Genomic DNA, 24,226 nt, shown 5'->3' with positions numbered 1-24,226 from the left:
GAAAAACATCGCTATGGTTCACTCCGAGACGCCTGGACACTTCCCTTGTTGACAGCCCTTCCTGGCAAAAAGTAACAATGCGGACGCTGTCGAACCGCGGTACTGACCGTCTAGGCATGGTCGAACTACATCTACATCTACATCTACATTGATACTCCGCAAGCCACCCAACGGTGTGTGGCGGAGGGCACTTTACGTGCCACTGTCATTACCTCCCTTTCCTGTTCCAGTCGCGTATGGTTCGCGGGAAGAACGACTGTCTGAAAGCCTCCGTGCGCGCTCTAATCTCTCTAATTTTACATTCGTGATCTCCTCGGGAAGTATAAGTAGGGGGAAGCAATATATTCGATACCTCATCCAGAAACGCACCCTCTCGAAACCTGGCGAGCAAGCTACACCGCGATGCAGAGCGCCTCTCTTGCAGAGTCTGCCACTTGAGTTTATTAAACATCTCCGTAACGCTATCACGGTTACCAAATAACCCTGTGACGAAACGCGCCGCTCTTCTTTGGATCTTCTCTATCTCCTCCGTCAACCCGACCTGGTACGGATCCCACACTGATGAGCAATACTCAAGTATAGGTCGGACGAGTGTTTTGTAAGCCACCTCCTTTGTTGATGGACTACATTTTCTAAGCACTCTCCCAATGAATCTCAACCTGGTACCCGCCTTACCAACAATTATTTTTATATGATCATTCCACTTCAAATCGTTCCGTACGCATACTCCCAGATATTTTACAGAAGTAACTGCTACCAGTGTTTGTTCCGCTATCATATAATCATACAATAAAGGATCCTTCTTTCTATGTATTCGCAATACATTACATTTGTCTATGTTAAGGGTCAGTTGCCACTCCCTGCACCAAGTGCCTATCCGCTGCAGATCTTCCTGTATTTCGCTACAATTTTCTAATGCAGCAACTTCTCTGTATACTACAACATCATCCGCGAAAAGCCGCATGGAACTTCCGACACTATCTACTAAGTCATTTATATATATTGTGAAAAGCAATGGTCCCATAACACTCCCCTGTGGCACGCCAGAGGTTACTTTAACGTCTGTAGACGTCTCTCCATTGATAACAACATGCTGTGTTCTGTTTGCTAAAAACTCTTCAATCCAGCCACACAGCTGGTCTGATATTCCGTAGGCTCTTACTTTGTTTATCAGGCGACAGTGCGGAACTGTATCGAACGCCTTCCGGAAGTCAAGAAAAATAGCATCTACCTGGGAGCCTGTATCTAATATTTTCTGGGTCTCATGAACAAATAAGGCGAGTTGGGTCTCACACGATCGCTGTTTCCGGAATCCATGTTGATTCCTACATAGTAGATTCTGGGTTTCCAGAAATGACATGATACGCGAGCAAAAAACATGTTCTAAAATTCTACAAGAGATCGACGTAAGAGATATAGGTCTATAGTTTTGCGCATCTGCTCGACGACCCTTCTTGAAGACTGGGACTATCTGTGCTCTTTTCCAATCATTTGGAACCCTCCGTTCCTCTAGAGACTTGCGGTACACGGCTGTTAGAAGGGGGGCAAGTTCTTTCGCGTACTCTGTGTAGAATCGAATTGGTATCCCGTCAGGTCCAGTGGACTTTCCTCTATTGAGTGATTCCAGTTGCTTTTCTATTCCTTGGACACTTATTTCGATGTCAGCCATTTTTTCGTTTGTGCGAGGATTTAGAGAAGGAACTGCAGTGCGGTCTTCCTCTGTGAAACAGCTTTGGAAAAAGGTGTTTATTATTTCAGCTTTACGCGTGTCATCCTCTGTTTCAATGCCATCATCATCCCGTAGTGTCTGGACATGCTGTTTCGAGCCACTTACTGATTTAACGTAAGAACAGAACTTCCTAGGATTTTCTGTCAAGTCGGTACATATAATTTTACTTTCGAATTCAATGAACGCTTCACGCATAGCCCTCCTTACGCTAACTTTGACATCGTTTAGCTTCTGTTTGTCTGAGAGGTTTTGGCTGCGTTTAAACTTGGAGTGGAGCTCTCTTTGCTTTCGCAGTAGTTTCCTAACTTTGTTGTTGTACCACGGTGGGTTTTTCCCGTCCCTCACAGTTTTACTCGGCACGTACCTGTCTAAAACGCATTTTACGATTGCCTTGAACTTTTTCCATAAACACTCAACATTGTCAGTGTCGGAACAGAAATTTTCGTTTTGATCTGTTATGTAGTCTGAAATCTGCCTTCTATTACTCTTGCTAAACAGATAAACCTTCCTCCCTTTTTTTATATTCCTATTAACTTCCATATTCAGGGATGCTGCAACGGCCTTATGATCACTGATTCCCTGTTCTGTACATACAGATTCGAAAAGTTCGGGTCTGTTTGTTATCAGTAGGTCCAATACAGACAACACGAGCCGTGTACCTCTTCCCAGGTGGAATGACTGGAACTGATCGGCTGACGGACCCCCTCCGACTTATAGGCGCTGCTCATGCCTGGTTGTTTACATCTTTGGGAGGATTTAGTGACATCTCTGAACAGTCAAAGGGACTGGGATACAATAACCACAGTCAACGTCTATCTTCAGGAGTTCTGGGAGCAGGGGTGATGCATAACTTTTTTTGATGTGTGTAGTATTCTAAAACTGATGTTTAGTGATGCAATATGGTATGAAATTTATTACAACAGAAGCATTTCAGACCTTTGCGTACATGTGTTAACTTTACTAGTTCAATCTCCCCTAGTTAACGACTATGTTCTCAACAAGGCACTGACCTTCACCTGATTCAAAATAAGAATGCAATTCCTCAGGTGTTGGTGAAATTTATCACCTATGGCAGAAAATGTGGGCTACTGTACAAGATACGTCGACTAAAAGAAGGGGCTCCTGTGTTCACGAAATGTTATCAATGTGCGAAAGAAATTCGAACACTAAAAAAAAAATGAAAAAAATAAATTTCGGGAAGGCAGGAAAAACGCTTAGGAAACTAACTATGAATAGATACAAAACGATTAAGTTCTCTTATTTTATATCTCTATTTCACAAGCTATCTTACAGTCTGTAGGCCCCTCTTATCCCGCTCGCGAATGGCGCGAGGGGTGAAGGATTGTCGAGTACACCTGAATGTTAGCTCCTATGTCTATTTTATCATTTTGATCATTTCGAGAGACTGTATGATAAGAAGTAGTATGTTGTTGTTTTCTTCCCGGAATGTATTCTCTCCCTTTCATCTCTTCTATTAACCCAACAGACGAGTCCCAGGCAGATGAGCAATACTCATTAATCCGTCGAACACGTGGCTCGCAAGCCACTTTTTCGTGGATGAGTTACATTTTCTTGAGATTCTTCGAATGAATATCTGCCTGGCATCTGATTTTCCTAGCCTGGCATCTGCTTTTCCTACAGTTTCTTTTACATGATAATTCCAATTTATGCCGCTCTGGACGGTAACAGTACGGTATGTTATGGTGTGCACCATAGGACTGTTTCTATCCCAGTGTCACGTAGGTCCTGGATGATTTATTCCTAGACGTAGGGAAGAATCAGACTGTCAGTTACGGAGCTAGTAGCTTTCCTAAGATGACTGCAGCAGAATTAGGGAAACTACCCCCTGCCATCCAGACAATGTATTAGTTCTGCAGAGATTACATACAACTGGATCGCTAGTACAGCTATATTTAGAAGGTATGACCGAAAATGACGTCATAACCAAAAAAGTGCCACCATTTTGATTTTGGAGTATATAAGACGAATCGCTAGCTGCCTGTGATCAGGATCTGGTGGTAGCGGAAAGTGTCAACATGACTTCTCCGCAAGCGTTTAACATTCCTCAGCTATTATGGAAGAAAATGAGACCAACCGACGAATGCTTTGGTTTTATTTTTTTTTTTTACTTGTGCAGTCTTGTTAATAACATTGGTAACAAATTTCGTCGGAAACGTCATGCTTGAAACCAAAACGTATCTAAAGGTGCTTACCCCAATTACAGAACCGTTCTGTGACGACATTATCTTGGCTAAAATCTGTGATCAAGTGAACTGACAAGAACAATTACAGAAGGGACAGTCTATAATGTTGAAGAAAGAATTGTGTGGTACATTTTACAATTATCTTCATGGTAAATTCTCGTAGTTCATTTCTGTAAGACACGGTGTCAAAGCGAAACTACCAGTTCTCCTACATGAGGACAGCAATGTAGCAGCAGGAGGAATATTGGCAAAAATTGTCAAGGAACCACTGGAAACCATTATGACCAAATATAAAAATCCTGTGGATATACCATACAAAGTGGTACTGGCTGAAATTAAAATGACTGAACTGGTGGATGAGCCGCCTGGAATATTTTCGACAACTACATGCAGGGGGCTGTTCCCATACGGACCTGGCTAAAACGACGGACTTTGTTGGGAGTGTTTACAAAATGGAAATGTGTTATTACCTAACTTGGAACAGGTATTTCTGTGAGTGAGAAGACTACAAGTGAACAGCAACGTGGAATGAGCTGTTCAATGTTGATGAGCATAATCTGCATTGTGTATACATAACAAATCTGTATATAAAATTCCAAGTACTGGAGTAATGAAAGAAATCGGCAACCATTTTATTGATTTTATAAAGTGTCCCAAAATACGACTACGAGAAACTTTAACATCTTCCTTCTCTAACGAAAACGGGATCACTTGACTGGAGGTTACAAAAAAACAACTACAAAATGGATGATCTATTCGACCAAGTGGAACACTATCAAAGTGTGAAAAACACGAACAAATAGTAATTATAATATGCTCCACAACGTTATGTACCAATCCCTTCAGTGCGGTAGAAACTAACGGATACATTACAGAACAGCTCTGTGCTGATTTTAGCAGTGTTCTGCAATGTGTCCATTGGAACCATAAGAATACATGAAGGTTGAGAAACTTCTAAACAACCAAGTACTAGTGAAGTTTATAAACTATGTTCTCTGAGACCATTAGTTTTAATTATTTATCTAAAAACTATGTCGATAATGTAAATCCAGACTGCAATAAAAATATTATAGGGAAGTGTTATTATATAATGCTGGAGGCACATTTTTCCCAGTCCAGGACGTTGTTCTCCACAGTATCAACAAACACATTGTTAGCGTATTAGGATCAGTTCTCACAAATACCGTTGTTCCACAGATTTTAAGAGAGAGAACCCACGTATTGGACAAACTTAAACCATTTAATATTAAAGAAATGACTCCTTTAAGCACAGTTGAGGTGCTGCGTATACGCAAAGGAAACTGGAAATGAAAGCGATTTAAGTAAAAAAAAAACAAATAACGAAAACTTGAGTATTTGACAAAAACAGTTACTACGAATAAAGGCTTCCAGTTGCTATCGGTAAAAGAACAAACCATTGCAGATGTGCATACAACGCTTACAAATTACTTTAAACACAATGTAAGGAAAAATCTGGATGTCATTCGGTTGGTTGATTCGGGGGAGGGGTGTGCCTCGGAGAATACAATATACCTGCACTTACTGCAATTACCAATAGAAAGTCCTCACATGTTGAAGCTCATGCAAAAAACAAAATATCCAGAGATTTTTACTACACTCATGCTCATAAATTAAGGATAATTGCAGAATGTGGTGCTACACAACGTGGCACTACACAAAACTGGCGCTAATAGCATAGGCACATAGGGAACATACACGACACAGATGTAAGTCCACGGTATTCGTGAGAAGTTGAGAAAACCGTCCCGAAACACATGTGCTACAAAACGCCATTGTTTCCTGTGCATGTACCCCGGCATCAATATGGGATATGATCACCATGCACACGTACACAGGCCGCACAACGAGCTTGAATACTCTGGATCAGGTGATCGAGTAGCTGCTGGGGTATGGCCTACCATTCTTGCACCAGTGCCTGTCAGAGCTCCTAAAGTGTCGTAGGGATTTGAAGACGTGCAGCGATACATCGACCGAGAGCGTCCCAGACGTGCTCGATGGGGTTTAGGTCTGTAGAGCAGGCAGGCCGCTCCATTCACCTGGTATCTTCTGTTTCAAGGTACTCCTCCACGATTGCAGCTCGGTAGGGCCGTACGTTATCATACATCAGGAGGAAGGTGGGATCCACTGCACCCCTGAAAAGGCGGACATACTGGTGCAAAATGACGTCCCGATACACCTGAACTGTTGCAGTTCCTCTGTCAAAGACATACAGGGGTGTACGTGCACCAATCATAACCATACCCCACACCATCAAACAACGACCTCCATGCAGGTCCTTTTCAAGGACATTAAGGAGTTGGCATCTGGTTCCTGGTTCACGCCAGATTAAAACCCGGCGAGAATCACTGTTCAGACTATACCTGGACTCGTCCGTGAACATAACCTCGGACCACTGTTCCAATGACCATGTACGGTGTTCTTGACACCAAGCTTTACAGCTCTCCTCTGACCAGGAGTCAGTGGAATGCACCTTGCAGATCTCCGGGGGAATAAACCCTGTCTCTTCAGTCGTCTGTTGAATGTGTGTCTGGAGACAGTTGTTCCAGTGGCTGCAGTAAGGTCCCCAGCAAGGCTACATGCAGTACTCTGTGGCCGTCTGCGGGCACTGATGGTGAGATATCGGTCTTCTTGTGGTGTTGGACACTGTGGACATCCCGTACTGTAGCGCCTGGACACGTTTCCTGTCTGCTGGAATCGTTGCCATAATCTTGGGATCACTTTGTGGTACATGGAGGGTCCGTGCTACGACCTGCTGTGTTTGACCAGTCTCCAGTCGCCCTAGTATTCGACCCCTCATAACGTCATCAATATGTATTCGTTCAGCCATTTTCAATACAGTCACCATTAGCACGTCTTAAAACGTCTGCACACTTACTCGCTGCACCATACTCTGACATGCACCAACACACTTCTGCGTATGTGGACTGCTGCCAGCGCCATCGTGCGACGACCGCAGGTCAAATGCACCGCATGGTCATACCACGAGGTTATTTAAACCCGAAAACCGCCCACCAGAGCGTTGTTTCGCCATGTATCGGCATTATCCTTAATTCCTTAATTTATGAGCATGAGTAGTTCAAATGACATACAAAAAAATCTGTTTATGAAATTGCATTCCCATTTGGATCTTCTGAAAAAGGATGGTTACGTTGTATCTAAATATGATGGTGTAGACACTGTACATCTAGCAACAGAAAAACCATTGGCAGAATTCGAAACCAATGAAATAAATACATTTAATGACAGTTTGTCTGATAAACTGGTAAACTTAACTGTAATCTATGCGGTAATTGATAACAGGCTAAAACTTAAGTGTTGTGCAGATGCATTATATTTAAGCTAGAAGAAAATGTCGGAATTGGTTTTTATGTGCGATGCATGCGCAAAAATTACTGAAGATTTTTTTACTAGAATATTTGGTTTTCTTATTCGCTGCAGTACAAAAATTTCTAAAAAGCCTCGTATGTACAATTTGGTACCCGTCTTAACAATTTTATAAAGAGCCCTGACATGCACCTTCTCTAAATAAAGAACATGATTTGACTAAACTGAATACTGCTATACATAATTACAGAATATTGTGTGTTTTAACCCTATGCAAACAACTCCATGCAAAATGCTTCTTTATGACGTACTTATCAGACACCTAAACAGCACAATTGTCGTGTAACGTTTAACAGCATTGAACGTTGGATGCACCGTGACCATAAGAATGCACGAAAGTTGGCCAGTAAACCTTCCAAACAATGAAGAATAATAATATTATAATCAGCTATATTCGCCTGTAGTTTTAATTATTTACCTGTAAACAATTTGCAGATCTGTAATTATGACCCCAACGCATTATAACAAACTGTTACTTTAAAGTGCTAGAACTAAAATACCGAAGTAAGGGAGTACTCAGAGAAAATGATCGATTTGATAACATTTACTGTATTACGAAGGACTAGTTTATAAACCTCAATTCCGTATTATATATGCCTTACAAATGATGGTGGTGGAGGTGACTGTAAAATATATACACGTGGAATATTCTTAAGTTTGAATTTCTGCTCTTAGAACAACGAAGCTATGTTGATTTTTGCCAAAATTGTTAAGTTCTTTCTGCCTACCGCACGCCTTGTGGTATAAATAATAAGTCTCTGCTCTACCAGCATTCCTGGCGTAGAGAGTACTCTATAGCATTGGTCTCTTACTAAGCTTGCAGTCATCGTTAATATCTTGCCTAGCATGAAGTCCCAAGCGGCTGGGAACAAATGCAGGTGATTCCCGTATGTAAGAGGAGTGCTATCCTTAACAACATCGGCCTGCTGCGGAATTCTTAGACATATTCTCAGTACGAAAACAAATTTACTGGAGGCAGGAAAGCTGCTGTCCACATACTAGTACAATTTATAAAGCATCGCTCATGTTAAACTCAGCTATCCCTTTGCTCACATCACATTCCACATCCTGCAAACCATGGATGAGGGGCAGCAGGCAGATTCGATATTCTTAGACTTCTGAAAAGCATTTGGCACTGGCGCTACTGCATACTGTTGAAGGTCCGAGCATATGATTTAGGTTCCCAGATACGTGAGCAGCTGGAAGGCTTCTTGAGTAATACAACCCAGTACGTCGTCCTCGAGGGCGAGTGTTCATCAAGGACAAGGGTATCGTCAGAAATGACCTGGGAAGGATGATAGAGCCGCTCTGTATACATAAATGATTGACGTGCAAGGTAAGCAGCAATTTACGGCTGTTTGCAGATGACGCTGTGGCGTACGATCCCATAATTCGAACATAGCATTAGCACTGTGATGTTTAACACAGCCACGTCGATTTAATATCTAAGCGTAACGTTCAGAGCGATATGAAATTGACCGCGCACGTAAGGACGGTAGTAGGGAAGGCAAATGTCAGACTTTACACAAATGCGATCTCTTCTTGAGTACTGCTCGAGTGTTTGGGATCCCCACCATGTCGAATTAAAGGGAGACATCGAAGCAATTCAAAGGCGTGTACCTAGATTTGCTACTGATTGGTTTGATCAGCACGCAAGTATTATGGTCATACTTCGCGAACTCAAACTTGAGTATCTGGATGGAATTCGACTTTCTTTTCGCGAAACAGCATCGAGAAAATTTAGAGACTCGGCATTTGCAGCTGAACGATTTTACTGTCACGAACGTAAATTTAGGGAAAGGACCATGAAGGTAAAAATCTGGGCTCATACCGAGACTTATAGACAGTCGTTTCTTTCTCGCCCGATTTGCGAGTGGAACGGGAAAAGTTATGACTAATGGTGGTACCAGGTACTCTCCGTCTTGCACGATGCGGTGGCCTGCAGAGTGTGTGTGTAGACGGACGTGAACTTATCGACTGCATAGAACAGTGATCAGTGTAATATCAAACATCAGACGTAACTGTCTCATTTTTTGTTCAACTCTGCCATTGGTACATTGCTGGAACACATACTGAATCACCATTTCTTCTAGTTAATGTTGAAGTAGCAAAATTAGTAACAAATTTTTACTTCTCACCTTACTCATGTGTACATTAGGATCAGCTTCTTCCCTGAAGTTGATTGTCGCCTTTCAGCGTCGTTGGCGAAAGCACTGCGCTCATAGCTCAGGGCAATTTGCAGTAGGGGAATGGAACAAGCTTTTTTCTGATGAGTCAGTTTCATCCGCCACAACTAAATGAGAGGAAGAATGGGCAGATAGTGAAAGTGGTGGTAGTACAGCCTGACCGGTTGCCAATGTTTGTAAGTGCTTTTAGGACCCCGCTGTAGTTGGAACGGGGACAGTACATTTGCTTTTGAACATGCACAGCTTTTGTTGTTGGATCTCGCTGAATACTACAATCAAAGCGAGGTGCAATAGCAGAAAACGTTTTGCAATCTGAGGCAAAAGGCAGTTTTTGTGACAACTAGCTCTTGGTGCAGTACAGGGTCACGCTTTAAACATACCAAGCGTTATCGAAAGTTACAGCACTCTTTCACTAGGATCCCTAATGGCCCCCTGATTCCGAAAACAAGTATCGGTACAGAAAGAGTGACGTCGTCAGAGGATTAGAACTACCTGAGCTTCACACAGCCGTGAGTTATGCTGCATGCCATGTAGAGAAGCGGTTAGCGTCGCTAGCTGGCATGCTGCTGATCCTGTTACCGGCGAATATTTGTTATTTGGTATGTATCATTTGCAGAAGGTTCTAGAAGTTGTTTATGTTTGTAATGTTTGCATATTCTGGAATATTCGGGGTTTGTTTGTTTACATAGCATCACTCTCCGTCCAGAAGACAACCCTGTCTGTCCACTGCTACTTCTTTGACAATACGGGTTTTCGAATTTGGATTTTGTTGTGGTAACGACGTGGTAATATTCAATTCAATTTTCGATAGTGAATAGACGCCAATGGGCAGAAAGAGGTCGCCACTATCCCTTATGTGCAGAGCTTGGTCTGTTAGCCGTGGCCGATCAGCCAACTGCATGCTAGACTGCCACCAGGAATTTACGTCTGCTTGTAGATGATGTACCCCTCTGTATTGACGTAACAGAAAAGAGTCGGCTGAGTCTCGCATCCATCCGCTGAGATAATTTCAGCTCTACATTTCTTTAAGGCCCTCAGGCCTACAAAAATCGAAGAATTATTAACACTATAACAAAACTGATTTTTGGTAAATATAAAATAAGGGTGTTAGTAATATAACTGCGTACACTGTGTGCTGTAACTAAGGATCTTCTCTACTAAACAGTTTAAAAAAAATCTCTGCTTTTGGAACACAGTCCATAACGCACTGCCGGTAAATTTTATTTCATTAAGTATTATTTTTATGAATTGACCATTACTTCGTAGTAATTGGCGTGTTCTTTATTTACTACTAATCTTTTGGCTAAGGTAATGCTAGCCTCAACCCCAAAGTTGGTTTGAAACCCACTGTGCCTAATGAATGTGGGATGTCTTGGCCTTCCTGGAGCCCTTGAACTGACTGACTCAGCCAATTACACGGGGAGGGCGAAGGGGGTGCTGTAGCTTAACGTGAACTACGAATGGTATTTTTCACATTATCGGCTCACTGCCAGAGGTTAAAGGAACAATAAGTGACAGAAAAAGTTCTAGGACCAACTGTGGATCGATACCGCGACCTTTGTAGTCTGTCATTTACCCATCTAGCTACCGAGCGACTGGCATTACGTGTTTACTAGCTCCTGATTTCGTTTCATTTTCTATTAGATTAAATGTCCGATGATAATTCCTGAACACACGAGACTACCGAAAAGAAGTTAATTAGATGAGTCCTGTACCTCGTGAGCTGAAAAAGAAATAATTTCTTTTATCCAAAACTTCGCTTTCGTTTCTGCAAGACCATGTAGTTTTTTTGGACTACAATAATTACACAGGTGTTTCCGCTTAAGAAGCTGATCTTGAATCAAATGGACACACAGTTATTTGACCAAGAAGCATGTGTGAAATCATGAATTAGAGCTGTAGTTCCCAAATTTTTCCTCTCACGAAACACACTCAGAATCCTGGTAATTTGAAGGAACACCTTGCCTATTTTGAAGGTTAATAGAATTCTTAAAAAATGAAAAAAGCTTATATTCAGTGTTTACTTCCATTTTAAATCATAACTAATAATACATAAATCATAACAAAATTTTAAAAAATAATTAGTATCGTCAAATGTTGGGAGAAAATCGCCTTGTTATGATAGTTCTTGCGGAACACTTATTCACACAGTTTCGAAAACCCTTTGTCGGAGTACTACTTCGTCGAAGACCTGTTTGCACGTTCATCCGAATTGGGTGGGAAACCGCAAACTTTTAGCCTGACTACCGTTGTCTTCATACTTCGTGCTCCTGAAGACTACTGTTGTTCTTCCCCGTCCGCATCCATCCGCGCAGGCGGCCGACGTGATCATGTTTGCGGTACCTGTGAACTGAAACCGAAACCTTGGACACTTCGTCCTCCACAAACGCGCACCGCAGCGCCGCGCGGTGGCAGCTTACAGCACCAGTAGCTTCACGCCTCGCCATGAGATGGCAGCGCTATGCCCTCCACAGGAATGAGTTGACCGTTCGTTCCCTAGCCGAGAGATGGTTACGCCTCCAGCCCGGCTCTGCTCTCCAGGTTTAATGAAGACTAGCCAGTCCCACTTGGGACGCGGCAATTACTTGACGCCGCTTTAGAACGCACAACTACCAGCTCCGCGCTCTCCGGCTACCTCATCAAGAGGAACAAAAAAACGACGACCCTGCCATTGTGCTCTGCATGCGACCTCTCAGACTGCGTCCTCCACGTTTCGAGACAATGTTTCCGCTTCTGCGACAAAAAATCATGTTCTGGAAGCTTTCTTCATCATTTAATACGCAGATTTTCCGGTTTAATTTTTTAATTAGACGGACCAAGTTGAAACAAACGCGTGGTTTCATATTTCGCCTTGTTCCTCTTGCTAAATCTATGGAAAGCTCTATTAGAGCTCGTGACACGAACGAGCTTAGCTGTGCCGTAGAATGCTAAGTACAAAAAAACTGATCATGATGAGGTTGAGGACATTTTTTAAGCGTAAGTAATTAGCTTTTGGAAATAGTTTGGAGAAACTTATTAGGAAATTGATGATATTACCTGATTATCACTTATTCTGACACAATCCGTCGTAACTCTGTTGAAACTTAAGATAGGTTGTTGACCTGATTGTTCGGAAAGTAAGTTAAGATCAGAAGAAAGCGTTTCATCGGTGAAGTGGTCGTTACACACTGAACACAAGCTCGAATTGCGGAAGGACGCGAAAAGAAATCGTCCGGGTCCTCGCCAAAGTAATCACCTCTGAATTTGTCTTGAGCATTCGAACTGTCTTCCGCAACGTAGTTGACTTAGTGGGAACGAAGTTTTTTCAGGAAAATAAATGAATGCGAAATTTGCAGAAACTTTCAGAATAATGTTCATATGAACTTTCAGAATAATGTTCATATGTGCACACACTGCTATTTTGACGCTGTACACTGAGTCTGAGTTACAATTTATCAAGGCTGATACCATGCAAGCAACAGTACCGACTTGAACTATTTTCAACTGATCATAGTTTGTGAAAAGCCGTTGAAAACAATACCTAGCCTTCCTGGCTTTTAAAGAGTTTCCCGCACCTATTTGTAGTGGCAAGATAATACCTTTGTGACCATATATTCTGAGAGCTGTGTAATGGGTTTCACCGTTTACTTTTCATTCGTTATCCGGCGCTACGTATCCCACATGAAAAGTAGATTGTAACGCCATCACCAACGCTAGGAGGAGCGCAATAACTTCAAAGCGACGGCAATGTTCACCTTAAAATGTTTTCACGGAACAAAAATATGAGGAAGATTGGTTCAAAATGGTTCAAATGGCTCTGAGCACTATAGGACTTAACTTCTGAGGTCATCAGTCACCTAGAACTTAGAACTACGTAAACCTAACTAACCTAGGGACATCACACACATCCATGCCCGAGGCAGAACTCGAACCTGCGACCGCAGCGGTCGCGCGGTTCCAGACTGCAGCGCCTAGAACCGCTCGGCCACTCCGGCCGGCAGGAAGATTGGCACCGATATTTGTGAGCCAAGTGTGGCCAGCCTTTAGAGATACGAGAAAATGAATTCAAACCAATGGTATTAATCGTGGGAATACGTAGCAATGTCTTTCAGCAGTGACTAGAAAAAATAGCAGTCATCAGAAACATGCTTGTATGTTATTTTTTTCGAAGTAGCTGTTAATGTGTACAGTTCTGAAACTATGTAATAGTGTCTCGCATTAGTTACAAAACCACCAACCACATTTAGTACGGAAGTCGCAGAACAGAGAAACCAGTGTATGGAAGCTGACAGAAATTTCAAGCACCTGCTGGCGTGCAAAAGGAGATGCAATGGGAGTCACCTACTCGGAATCTGTGGAGTGGTGTTTCGAGAAGTGAAAACTCAGTATGTTCCCAGCTAATAATATATAAAAGGAATGCACGACTAAGTTGGAACAGCAAAATCGGGCGACTACGTTTATGCAATCCATAGGTCCCGTGACGGAAGAGGCGAAGTAGCACGTCTATCATCGATTTCTGCCTCCTGGATTCCCCCCAGTCGCAGACACCCCTGACTAAATGGAATATCACGTACTGCAAATGCCATAGATCGCAATGAAAATTCAGCCGCGGCACATGTTCGGTATGAGGGAAGGACTGTTTCAATGTGCCAAGTTGGACACGTTTCAAACCAACGCTCCGAAAGAAAACTCACTGCATTACCTTTCGAAACACTGAACACACGAGACCCTGCTCCATTGCAGTACGAAACGGGACACCAAGTTTGGGAACGGAAGGGATGCTCAGTATAATCACAAACTGCCCTTCCTTGTGACGCGTGGCGCTGGATTCAGTGCACCCCCAAAGCAGCGCATCTTGAGTGACTGTTGATGTTTTTCTGGATATTTCGATGTAGAGTCTGTATGGCATGACTGAGGTTTGTTGTGGCTAATTAACACTTCAGCGAGGTGAGTTTCTACAGGTCATATCCTAACCAAGTACATTGTTAACGGCACTGCGTTTTTGCTTTTGATACGGTCATAACTATCAGTTTATCTCCATTAACATCCAGTTTCCAGTTCTAGCATGAGCATGGCTACACCAGCCCGCCGAAGAAACAGGTTTTTTCAACTTGTCCCGTCAACATTACCAACTCTGTTCTCCGAAGTGCCAATGCTCATGACAACCGGACAAAACACCTGACTGGAATTGGGAATAATTGGAATCCATTATGCATCAGGACTCTACCACTACGTCCCCTACTTAACTCTAATGAGATCCGTCTTAACATCGCGCGTTACAGCTTTCATGAAAGATATTTTGAAGGTGAAATCACCACGCTAGGCTACTAGAGGTTGTTTCTTATTTCCGTAACTAGTTTAGACGTAGCGATCATTATCTGTCAGAACTTCTGAAATTTTTGTGGCGAGCACCTTCTGACTGCAATTTTAAAATGGAATCCATGACTACTTATCTCTGTGTGAATATGTGGCCGTTGCGTACATCATGACATCGCCATATGTGGAGTTCCAAATTAACTCAATGAAATGCTTTATCAAACTCTTTTCATTGGTTGTCTGCCTATTGTATGAATGCCGATAAAAGTGTCAAGCGCGTTCTTCAACCGATCAAATACTTTCACCAGTACAGCACTTTTCAGCACAGACACACGATATTTGTAAAATTAACATTATCAGCAAAAATATCTGCGTCGTACGACGCTACGAGTGATACAAAATAAACACTTTTTTAAGACTACTGAGCTGTGAACCATGTGTAATGATACAGACAGTTAGGTACACCGCTCCCATTTGCAGTTTGAGGCACCAATGTTTTGCCGAGCAACCAACTTTCACCTGATTCTGTACGCGTAACCCATTACATGTGTGCCGACCAAACAGCGCTAACACCTCGAGTAAACTAGGCCAGGTAGCGGAATGCAGCGCACGACGTGCGTCGCCGGACAGTCGCCTGTTATCTGCCCAGATAAGGTGAGCAGCGGGGCGTGCAGGACGCTGACCTACTACTGGCAGTCGCTCTGCTGTTTACCAACAACGGCAGTCGCTAGTAACTGTCCCGGTTGCTGATTCACACATCGCGCTTGTTCACTCAGCATCCGCAGGCACGCCTACGGTGACGTCACACTTCAAGGTCGCGGGGTAGAATAGCGGAAACGGGCGCTGAACAGTTCGCTGCTGTAAAACAGCTCGCCGCAGAAGATTCGCCTTCATTTAGTTCGAGGAAACTGTAGATACTCTGAGACCAACTAAAAATTACTCTGGTTCGTATTTCTGTATTGTGCGTCACTACACAATGTTGCAAATTAATGCTCTTCTAAACTCAATCGAGGTCATTTATTGTTCGTCATTATAAAAAATGTAAAACACATTAGTTGTTATCATGAAGAGGAAGTTAATGTACAGAAGCAACACAATGAGATACTGTTTTGACATTTTGTTATAAGAAATGGCTTAATTTATTCCTTTTGGATCGAAAATCAGTAACCAACGTAAATAGAGACTAACAAAAAATTCAGTTTTTGTATTTTCATTTATAAACATTCTATGCATTACATCAATACCGTAAATTTAGTTGTCCCAGCCATGCTGACCGTGTGGCCTAACGGATAAGGCGTCGGACTTCGGATCCGAAGATTGCAGGTTCGAGTCCTGTCACGGTCGATATTTTTAATCTTGTGTGTGCGTAATGCAACTCTAGATTTATTCAGTTTTCATTCTTTGGTAACAATATTGTCGAGGCACATCTTATAACAATACTTTGAAACATTACGTAAATGAGTGCCGGGTGTAGTAGTGTCTTCATTTCTCAAAAGGTGTAGGAAAACCGATGTTCTCCGCTAGAATAAATTTAGGTGAATAAACATCTGCGCAATTTGAGCAAAATCTGTTTGATGGTGTGAGGAAACTACTGTTGTTCGCACGCGTGTTAAACGGTTGACTGGACGGGCTGTGCAGATCCCTGAATCGATTAGCAAATAACGAAACGGTGTCCACATTTATCAACGAAACATTTCTGCGACAGATCACGTATCCGTGACCAAAAAACGCTTTACAAGAGTGTTCCACCAGTGTATTTAGACTTTATAATACTGTCATTCCTGTCTGCGGTAGCAATTTGACGAAACATAGCAATTAGTTGGGAAGACGGAGATAGTACCATCATCTGTGCCCACTGTTCCCACTGACAGTGAGATGATTACTCTCCGAGAATTTACTCAGTTCGAGCAACAAAAATCATTGCCCTAGGAACTATATCAACATTCATATGAAGTAATTTAATAAAACTGAGGAAAATATAAGAAAATATGCCTTGAGATACTTGCAGTCCGTACTTGTAATCTGTCTTCTTTAGTAACCTAATCTTTCTCCAGCACAACTTCTCTACACATGCTTATTCCCATGGTTCCCTTCACTGAACGTGTTAATAAGACCGATCGTACACGTACTGTCTAAGGACTGCACTAATTTGGTGTATTCATGGTTTCCCCTGCTTTGGACGCACCACTGCGACGACGTTCAACGGCGGCGCTGCGAACTACGCAGTGGCGCTGACGCTAGCGCCGCCACCGTTTGCGTCGCGACGCTAGTCGTCCCCGTACAGTTCGGGGCACTGTTACAGGGCGGCGCCACATGCAGTAAAGGCCACCCTCACCGGACAAATGGACCTAACCTTTCACAACATCACGGAGACTGGCCGTCGCTGTGAGTTGACAAGTGTGAGAAATAGTATTGTCACGGGCACGAAGTCGATATTCCAAATACGTGAGCGCGTAATTACGTCACAGATAGCTGGCCAAATGAATTCTAAAACTGTCAATATTAACCTATAGCGGCCGGTTCGTTGTTCCTAATGACGTAATTTTGCTCGCCTGTCAATACATTAATTCGACTTTCTGGTTGCTTACACACAAGAAGCCGTTCGCGTCGTTACAGCTACACAAATACACAAAAAGAATTGTCCGAACATGTCTAAATGAAAAATACCTAAGTTCTGAAAAACGTAGTGCTGCAAAACTATCTTTTACGTGTCTGTAATGGCAACAAGGTGACACTTCAAGAACCTTTCACAGCAGTCATTGAAAGGAAGTTTAAAGATTCCGTAGTCCAGTCGTTCAAGTTTTTGGAATAATTGCAAATTAAATCATATAACAAGAGGATCCTGAAGCATATCGTCGTCGTCGTCGTCGTCGTCGTCGTCGTGGTGTTCAGTCCGAGGACTAGTTTGATGCTGGCCTCCATACTAGTCTATCCAGTGCCAGCTTCTTCACATCCACGTTTGCGGAACTACCGCAATCTACATTAATTTGAACCTGCTTCTTATATTCAAGACTTGGTCCTCTCTTCAATTTTTACCCCGCTTCCTCTCCACACAGTTCCTTCCGTTGCCAAATCGACATTTCTTTGATGCCTAGGATGTGTCGTGTCAACTGATCCCTTCTTTTAATCAAATTGTGCCACAAATTTCTGTGTCCGCAATTCGGTACAGTACAATCTCACTTGTTACTCGATATAGCCGTCTAATCTTTAGCATATTTCAAGTGCTTGTATTCTCGTCTGGACTTCTGTACAAGTTTACACCCCAGACAACTACGTTCAGAAAAAGACTTCCTTCACAGTTAAATTGATATTATATGTTAACTAATATTTTTATTCTGAAATGCTTTTCTTGTGACACTCAATCTGAATTTTATATCCTCTTCGTAATCATAAGTAATTTTGCTGCCCAAATACTGAACTTATCTACTACTTTTAGTATCTTATTTCCTAATCTAACTCCTCAGCACGGCTTGATTTAATTCAGCTACACTCCGTTACCGTTGCTTTACTTTTGTTGATATCCATGTTATACTCTCTTATCTCCGGTAAATCAATAAAACACAGAGAATCTGAGGATTTGCATTTTGTGTACAACTGCTGTACTTGTTTATAATGCGCCGGAATCGATTGCTGAGTGATCAAGAAAAGCCAAGTGCAGCTATTGTACACGCAATAAAGTTCCTCCAGTATCTTACAGCCATCAACGACCGCTTACACAAAATTTTACGTAGAAAATTATCATGTGTAGGCTTTAGAAAGTCGTACAAATAAGATGACTTTAAATACTGCTGTATTACGCCAATGAGTGCATTGTAGTATTCTCAGACTTCACTTACTAACTGGTCACAATGGTGGCGCACATGCGACCCATGATTTGAATAGAGCGCATATTGCACGAGCTTTACGCTTTCCGGATCGATAGCGTTGACTCTCGCTCTGCTTTACTCTTATCATTATTGACGCGGTCATTAACATCGTGATGACGAAAGCTTCTGCACGTACCATGTTCTTTTCTGTTCCTTGCGGCTTTATATAAAATGTTCTGATCTTTCAAGCCTTGATCGTTGTTGATCTGCCTTCAACTGTCGACTTGTCTTTTGGCAAAGACGTTTCACAAAAAATGGCGAGCCAAACGACTTTTCCGAGTTTCGTCGCAAGTAGGTAGCGATTTCAATAAAATAAAATACGCACAATTACGGTTAGAAAAAACGGGTAGCGACATAAGTGTTGATTATCGTTACTTTTCTACATGTAAGTTAACGAGATACACACATGGCGGTTTACATGAAGAAAATTAATGGAAATTTTGAAATTTCTGCTGTGACTGAGAATAAGGTTTGTGCTAGTAGCATTTATGCCGTAGTCACCAACATTATTAAGGACGAAAACCAGAAATGTTGTGTAATTTTCTAGCCTTAACCAGTAATTTCTGATCCTTATTTAAACTACATGCACCAGTTCTAATGGGCAAGTACGGGATAAGGCCATACACGGCTTTCTTTGCTCTTTAGATGGTAAAATGAAGACCTATCAGTTGCAGGAAACTTCCATATACGGATATTACCTCTCTGATAAGGCAGCGTAGTGATTTTATTAAGGGTGAAACACTTCTTACCGAAAATATCTGCACGATGGGTTTCCATCTAGAAAAAAAAAAAAAAGGGCAGAAACTCCATCCGCGAATTAAAAGTAGCGGCAATAATTTCAGGTACGTTGCTAATGCGAAATACCAAGGGATCTTCCTATCTTTTGTTGTTCTTGTCGCCGTCGATGCCATCAAGGCTTAGAACACAGTCCTTAACGCCCGCAAACTACTAAGTTAGGTTTATAGAAATAGCAATATCGATGGCAACAGATGCTTCATAAAGCAGAATTCTGATGAAGTATCGAACTAAAGAAGAATACATACAATGAAAACTAAATTTTGGTCTAGACTTCGCTAGATACTCTAGGGTTTGAGAATATTTCGTGTATCAATTCATCATCTCTCCCCTCCCCCCCCCCTACCCCTTTGCCTATTTCCTTTTATCATTCACCACGATTTAGCGGGAAAAACTGTAGTCGGTAACCCTTGCTATGGGTTAGAATTTCTTATTTTTTATCGTTTAGCGAGATACCAAGTACGAGGAAATAGAACGTTACCTCCCTGAACGTGCGTTTTGAGAATTTTACAAGCCAGTCTTTCATGATACCGAATAGCTTTCTCGTACGTCTGCCACTCGAGTAAGATGAACATCTTAACGACACTCTTGACTTTACTAAACGACTTCGTCACGAAAAGAGCTGATTCTCTATCTCTCTTACGTTAAGGGACCGAGGCAGACGAGGAAAGTATTCAAAAACACAGAGCTCAAGACGAACAATTTAGAAACTCGGTTGCTGTAGACTCCCAGAAAAAATATGCTAGCTCTTCTTCCATACTCTCTCATCGGGAGAAGCGAAGGAGGAACAAATTTAATAAATTTATGACACTGAGTGTCCAAAATACAAGTCCTCGCCCTGCTCGTGGGCAGTCTTCTTTTAAACATACTGGCTACACGGTTCCAAACACCAGAGGTGAAACCTTGTGTTCGAGAGCAGTGCCCAAACAGGAGGCATGCTAAAGGCTTCATCTCGCCACAGTGGATGGATGGAGCGGTGGGTAGTTGGCCATAACTTTTCTCTTATATCCACCCATCCTTTCTCCCAATGACGCCCTATCTCTCAATAGCGAGGTCACTGGACATAAAAAGTAAGGGGGTAGGAGGGGATGCAAAACACTGTCCCACAGTAGAGATGTCGCAAGCCTGCTTCACTGCTGCTCTGCCTGGTTTCCATATGCTCTGATACCCAGCAAAATAATATCTCCTTCCTAGCTGCTGCAGTCGAAGGAGAGATCGACAACACTGCTTTCTCTGATACGCTGAACGACGTGCAGTCAGTGTCGGACCTTACGATGAGATCTGTATCTGGAGCTCGGGTAGACACAGAGACTGGGGTCAGTTCTCCAGGTCTATCGTGGGCAGATCCGTTAGATCGGGTAAATACACAGCGGTCGAGTCTGACCCCCCTTGGATTCGTCACCGTAAATTCAGCAATACAATTACGGTGCACGTAATATTGGGTTCCCTTCCTCCTGCAATACGTCAGTTCTGCAATAATTCTGATCCTCGTTAACCGTTCATGGCGACAGAAAAACTATTTCTGGGTGAACCTAAGCCACACTTCGAGCTACGAAGCCGTATCCAGTAAAGGTCTTGTCGTTCGTGGACGGTTTACGAAAGTAATTAGCAAGGATTGCTGCTATCAAGCTGAGAGAATTCTGTAACAATGACCCGTATGCCTGCGGCAGCTTGTGAGCTGCCGTCGGATGGGCAGTGGTTGCTCGCCAGCCGTCCCACAGAAGCCGGATACTTGGCTAACTGTGTCCGCCAGATGCAGTACGCAGCTTTATATTCTTAGTGCGCCACACAATAGGCAGTCTCAGCATGGTGCCACACTTACAGTCAGCGGCCTCCCATGACGCACGTACGAGGAACTTCTTTGTATTTGCACTGAAAGACTTTTAAGGAGTCCATTCATCCGCCAACATTTACGTCTACATGATTACTCTGCAATTCATAATTAAGTGCGTGGTAGAAGGTTCATCGAACCACCTTCAGGCTATTTCTCTAGCGTTCCGCTCTGGAGCGGCGCGCGGGGGAAAACGAGCACTTAAAAGAAATCATTCTCTGCTAACTCTTGTTTCTCTTATTTTCTCATTATGATCATTTCCCCCTGAGCAGGTGGGCACCAACAGAGTATTTTAGCAATCGGACTAGAATGCTGCCGCAACGAAAAACGCCTTTGTTTTGATGACTGACGGGTAGTTCGCCATAACTTTTCTCCTACGTCCACCCATCCTTCCTCCCCAATGATGCCCTGTCGCGAGCCTGCTCCACTGCTTACTGCCTCGTTTCCACAAGCTCAGATACTCAGAAAAGCTCCTTCCTACCTGCTGTAGACGAAGGAGTGATCGACAACACTGCTTTCTTTGATACGCTGATAGCAGAAAACAAGCTGCCTTTCTTTGGACTTTTTTAATGTCCTTGGTCAGTCCCACATGATGCGGATCCCACATGCACAGCAATACTCCAGAAGAAGGCGGAAAATCGTGGTGTAAGCAGTCTCTTTTGTAGACCTTGAAAGGTGGCTACACTGAGTCATAGTGACAGAGATTGCGCCAAAGATTATTATTCCGCCGCCTCCACTGGTGCAGTAGTAGTTCAGAGGATGTCGAGAACAGTTGTTGTTCTGTTGGGCGAGAGAGTAAATGCTGTTCGGTTGGTGTGATGTATAGATGGAAGAAGTTGCAATTGTCAAAGCGTATTTGAGAAAGGAGATGGGCTTTTGATTAGATTAGATTCATCACTGTCACTTCTTGTCATTTAAGACCTAATTTCTTTGAGTAGCTCCCGCTTTCGAAGCAGTTGTATGCTATGTCACATTCTCTTGATTAAGGAAGCCTGTAAGTTCCTCCAAGTCTTGTGGGTGTAGAGTAGTAACAGCTATAAGAAAGTTTAACTTCTAAGTACTCCGAAAGTAATTTCACAAACACCGAAGACAAAAATATAAACCCATTATGGAATGAAAAGTTAGCCAGAATCTGATATTTTACTCAGAGGCCTATGCTGGAAGCCTTTTTCTGGTAATTCTAGCATGAATACAAATCGTTATCAGTATGATATAATCGTCGTTAATGTTTAAATATTTGGGATAAGAAAACTATATTTATGAAGGTATAGGCACACTACTTCGACTGTAACAGAGTTGTCTTGAATAGACCAATGTTTATCAAGACAAAACAATGATATGTGCAGATAGTAAGCTCATTAGTGTCCCCAGAAAATGCTTGCTATTAACTTCATAAAGTATCAGTATCTATAGAGAGGCTTCTGACAACTAGATCATTCGTCTGAGTGGAATGATACGCGATGATACCATAGAGGAGTGACGTGTATCTCGACTACTTCTTAACGATGTATGATACTCGCGAAGGAAACTATAAATAAGATGTCACAGATAGTCACATATGTAGTGTGGGTCGGTTGTTTTATTTGCATGTGGCGAGTCGTGCGGAGAGACGACGCGCGTCTTTAAGTTGAGACGAGATCGCAGTAGCTTTATACCTGGACCAACATGGCCACAGAAGTTCCTACTTTGAAGAGACGCAGAAGCCTTAAGATGCAATATACCGAGTTTCCTAAGAGGTATTCGGCTTAAAACAAAAAAAACTTCATAAGGACAAATGCTATATTCCAATTGGTTTCTGTCACTTTTGTCGTTTTTCTAGAATAACTAACACCGCGGCCTCTAGCAAAAACGTGTCGCGATACAGAATTAAGCTATATAAAATTTCCTACAAAAAAGCTCCGATTCACATTTTCTCTAGGACAAACAGTTTAAGCAAAGAAAGCGAGAGAATATTTAAAATGTCGCGCGGGGCGTATGCGCTGTAGCTTCGGTTGTTTCTGTTGGCCCGTTTGTTGTATTTTCCCGACTTCATAGACCACAACTGTCATATTCAACTGTTCGTCTCGTATGACCATATGAAGTTTTTTGCTTTAAATGATTGTTGCTGTCATATCTTTGAATACTGACCATACCTCCTAGAACACCATGTATGAAGACTTTTGACAGCCAAAGTTACGAGGTGTACCAAGTGAATGAAGTGTTCTTTTTACTATTCATTTCTATGAAGAGAACCTGCGTTGGAAGATTATCATTGACAGAGGCTCTTGATGATGTCAGTTCAATGATGAGTATGTTCCTTGTCCATATAATGTTATAAATACAAGAGGACTCTTAACGTTATCCAACGGAAGTTAAAATTGTGATGCGCAGTCTCTTAAAAGTTATCGCAATGTAGTTAGAGAATCGCTGGAGCACTTTCACGTACGCCAGCAACCTTGCACCGTGCGCAGCTGGAGAGACGCCGAGCTGCTGACAGCTGGGCAGACAGCACAGAGCAAAGCAGAGCCCAACACAGCAGACAGCAGGCAGGGCCTGCGGCGCGTGGCGTGGCTGTAATTAGGAGGGACATGATGGAGCGATCAACAGCGCGCTGATAAGCCTCTCGCAAAGATAACACTATCGAGATTGCGGTCGATTGCGACAACAACAATAACAATGCACTCAGGGCACAGATAGGAACGCCCGTACATCCGCCAGCGTTCTGCTGACCAAGTTCCTGCCCCGCTTCCGTAACAGTTCATCGTCACAGAAAAGCGTACTCCTACAATTTTCAGTTCAACGGTCATATCACACACATCTCGCTGCGACAGGTATATAGTGGGTACTTGAAGCCGCTGCATTCTGAAGGCCCAATTTCGGACCAATAACCAAGCTACCATTTCACAGTGTAATTATGGTGTTAAGTAATAGGCTCT

General features: G+C 42.6%; 1 long non-coding RNA gene and 1 other non-coding gene across 2 annotated transcripts in view; one reads left to right on the top strand and one right to left on the bottom strand.

Moving 5' to 3' along the window:
* Positions 1 to 24,226, bottom strand: part of LOC124613114 — a 734,013-nt gene that overhangs the window by 489,238 nt on the left and 220,549 nt on the right. The window lies entirely within an intron of this gene.
* Positions 16,091 to 16,163, top strand: Trnar-ucg. Its single transcript has one exon. It is a non-coding gene; the product is annotated as a tRNA-Arg (tRNA).

Source organism: Schistocerca americana, chromosome 4 (genome assembly GCF_021461395.2).
Source record: "Schistocerca americana isolate TAMUIC-IGC-003095 chromosome 4, iqSchAmer2.1, whole genome shotgun sequence".
Classification (NCBI taxonomy): Eukaryota; Metazoa; Arthropoda; class Insecta; order Orthoptera; family Acrididae; genus Schistocerca; species Schistocerca americana.
The sequence above is the reverse complement of the archived record's forward strand: the minus strand, read 5'-3'. Positions and strand labels throughout refer to the sequence as shown.